Source organism: Contarinia nasturtii, unplaced genomic scaffold, assembly GCF_009176525.2.
Source record: "Contarinia nasturtii isolate CC-2019 unplaced genomic scaffold, AAFC_CNas_1.1 Cnas_scaffold_1607, whole genome shotgun sequence".
Taxonomy (NCBI): domain Eukaryota; kingdom Metazoa; phylum Arthropoda; class Insecta; order Diptera; family Cecidomyiidae; genus Contarinia; species Contarinia nasturtii.
In genome coordinates this window covers 1-3,735 of record NW_022198942.1, presented here as the reverse complement: position 1 = coordinate 3,735, position 3,735 = coordinate 1, and the positions used below count along the sequence as shown (strand labels likewise).

At 33.8% G+C, this 3,735-nt stretch overlaps 1 long non-coding RNA gene across 12 annotated transcripts; it reads right to left on the bottom strand.

The window, feature by feature from the left end:
- Positions 1–3,735, bottom strand: LOC116346601. 12 transcript variants are annotated; one of them, XR_004201602.1, is made up of 12 exons: positions 3,632–3,735; positions 3,091–3,353; positions 2,873–2,976; positions 2,585–2,609; positions 2,432–2,500; positions 2,277–2,366; positions 2,084–2,224; positions 1,946–2,002; positions 1,826–1,884; positions 634–902; positions 162–558; positions 1–83 (listed from the first exon to the last, which is right to left on the bottom strand). It is a non-coding gene; the product is annotated as an uncharacterized LOC116346601 (long non-coding RNA). The 12 variants fall into 12 exon arrangements; XR_004201603.1 differs by lacking the exon at positions 1,826–1,884 and having other exon boundaries at positions 3,047–3,353; XR_004201609.1 differs by lacking the exon at positions 1,826–1,884 and having other exon boundaries at positions 2,954–2,976; positions 3,047–3,353.

Genomic DNA, 3,735 nt, shown 5'->3' with positions numbered 1-3,735 from the left:
GCGGTCATAACAAAATATTCCGATATAATTGTTCCGCCGCAGTCATAAACCACTTTGTTACTACGAATGTATGCTAAAGCCACCTATTTTTAAACAAAAAAAGAAAACGATGAAATAGTAATATGAAAAATAGAAATTGTTTTGAATTCAAATGAGCTTACCATAGATGATGACGTAAAAATTCTGTAGGGGGTTCCTGAAAAAATCCATGGGGGATCCCTGACGATGTTAACATTTTGTACGAAATAAGGATAAAATCGTTTTTTTTTTTGGAAGTCACTTTTTTGGCGAAAATCCCTAGCAAATCAAAAGAATTTTCCTACTTCAAATTGCCTTGCAAATCCAAAAATGACACAAAAATCGTTTTTTTTTTGGAAGTCACTTTTTGAGGTGAAAATCCCTAGAAATATTTTAGGGGGGTCATCCGACCCCTAGGAACCCTCGTCATCACCTATATTACCATCGAAGGGAACTCCCCCGGTGCCGCCTCTTCACCGTTTAAGATTCGTGATTTCAGGAAATTTCATTCTATGGGGAGATTTGAGTACTTGGTGCAAGCTAATATCAAGATTCAAGATGAAAATAAAATTTAATGCTGCTGTTCAATTGGTGTAAAATTTCAAATGAAATTACCTTTGTATGCGGGCCTCGAAGGCCAAACAATGGGTTCAATCCAATTCAAGTAATAAGCAACTCGGATGTGAATTCCGGGTAAAGGAACACCGCATTTATAATAAAACGGTACAATGCCAACAACGGTTGCTGTTGCCGATTGATTAGTTGGAAAGTACTGGAGTGGGCCTCCATTGTCTCAAAAGCAACTGTCTTGTCTTCCTTCCCGATCATATGTACAATAAACGCCAATATCACTGGGACCTTTTACCATTGGATCATCAATATCACTTTGGTTTCGATTGAATTCCAAAAAAAAAATGAATTACATTCGGTCATTGGCATTGTTTTTAACTGGGCCTTCATCAACTCATTCGGCATCTCTGATGCGATGAAAAAGTGACAAAATCAATTTAACCCTCTAATGCATTAATTTTTTTTCGACATAAGAACTATTTTTCTATGATTATTTTGGTTTAAAATTTCTTGAAAAAATAATCGAAATTCAAAAGATTTCATAGTTTACTCAAAAAATGCCATTGACAAGATTGGAGAACAGTCAATAGGAACAATCGAAACCATTGTTTAAACTGCTATAAAATTGCTTTAATCGAAGAGAGATAATTTTTTTTTGTAATATTTCTGTTTTCGCGTACAATTGTGTGTATAATTAAAAAACCGCTTTATTTTCACTTGTCAAATGACCAACAAATGAAAGCCTGAACCCTTCTGAATATATTTTAATTCATAAATAGAATCACTTGTTTTTTATTATATATTTTAGACAATAATTTATACACCCTGCTTAAAGGCAGGGCTATGCACTAGAGGGTTAAACTTACTACCCTAGGGGAGAGACACCAAGAATAAATTCCGAATCCACTATATAAATTACTAATTCAGCTATTCCACTAATCCAAAAACACAAATGTGAAATCGAAACTATTTTTCCTATTCCATGCACTGTTTCCGTCAAAAATGTTAATTATGTTATTCCGCACTATTCCACTAATCCATCAATAAACGTCAAAAGAAATGTCAAATGGATTTGAAGTGAAACAATTTTTGCTATTCCATGCATTGTTTCGCTATTCCACGCGAATCGATCCACATGAGTTGCTATTTCATTGCAATTTCTCGAATCTTTACACTAAAAGTCTGATCCTATTCCACGTGTCTGCCCCCTAGTTACTACCATAAATATTTGTATCACCCCAGTCCAATATCATGCTTTTCGGTTTCCGACGAATATTCTGGATGCTGAATTGTATCCTGAGAACAAAAATGGTTATAAACAAAAAACACGAAGGAAATAAATGGTTTTTTTTTTCACCTTCACTTGGTAATTTATATCGTCATATCCATCGACAAGGTTGTCAGTCAGTGATAGCTTTTTCAAAAAAAAAAAAAAATAAACGAATGAAAGTTTATGAAACAAAAGTGTTTTGAATGAATTTGATTTTTCACACACTTGACCCAATCGAACCAAAACAGGGGGATGTGATGGATTTATACACCCTGTCGCTGTTAGTATAAAGTTCTGCGATATTATCGTACCACCACCGCGAAAATCGATTCCATTGCCTTTTGTTTGTATGTAGCCCAGAGCCGCCTAAATTCAAAAATGCATATTAAACTATCGTTGAATTATTTGAAAGAATTACACAAATTGGATATCCATCGGAATTGTTCTTCTCCGGCCGCTTCGCCGCCCATAATTCATGATACTGGTAAGTTTGAATACACGTTGCAAGCTACACTTGAACGAAGTTTCATTATTCTCACATTTTTTGAAATTATTCTAAATGATTCAAATTACCTCGTTGAGCAGGTCTTAAAAGAGGATTTGTCAGATCACCCTCCATCCCACCATCTGTGCGTAAGTAAACTTTCAAACGCACACGAATATTATAATTAAAATGATTTCTTAAGAATTTTGTAGGAAAAAAAACATTGGGAAACTATTTGATACCTGATAGAACGCCAACCAAAAACGGCTGAAAGCAGAGAATTATTTGGAAATATTTCATTTTTTGCACTATTCCAAATGAATTGACAGTATAAAAGATTCGATAGTTCTAATTATTTTTGCTCAAATGTTAAACGAGAACTGACTACTTTCTTGACTTAACCACTTATTTTATAGTTTGAAAATTTCAGATTAAACAAGAAAAAAGCGAACTTAACGATAGTTTTCATATTTTGGCTGCAGTCAAATTTAAAAAAAAAATTCAGCATTGTAGCTTAATTAAACTCATACATGACAGCAATGTATAGAATAAACACAGTAAACAACGTCATCTTCTACAAAATAGAACGAAATTCGATTTCTTCCACACACCGTAAACAACAAAGAGATACGCACTGAAATGAGAAACGAAATGTATTGTTAAACTTCAAGTTTTCCGGATTTATCGCACCAAAAAAGGCAAACTGATTTCGAATTGAATTTTTCTATATTTGCATCATATTTGCTACCGAGTACCGACTGCTTTCTGTTGTATGTTGATATATTTGGTTTGAATAGAGCTCTATTCGACGTCTTCGCCGTGAATCAGATTTTGAATAACGCGCCACAAAATTGAATGCACTGATAATTCTTTTTTTTCGCCTTTAACGTTTTAGACCGACGTTATACGTGCCACAGTTTATAATCAATATAAACAATCGTAGCGTACGGAAAGCATAGACAATGTCTTGAGAAATACGAATATTTTTGGCACAATTATGATCTCGTTGTACTGTCGAATGTAAGAAGTGATTTTTTTCGATCAAAATTCGGAAAAGAAATTTCAGATATAAGGTCCCGTTTATTTGATAGTAGCACATTTTATTCATTTCTATTCAGAAATCATTTGAATTGTGTAAAATAGACAAATACACCACACATTTTCTTTTCAAAATCAACTTATTTTCTTTAACCAACGTAAAACAAATGCACTTCGATTGAATGATCACATCAATCTAGATCTCAATACATAACAATATAACAGTTATATAATGCACTTTAGAAACTTACAAATTTCTCTTGATGGGCTATTCAAACCGCCCATATAATTCATTTGCGGAGTAATTTTGACGGTGGCGGGACTGTGTGGAGTTTGACGGAGATGAGATACAAAC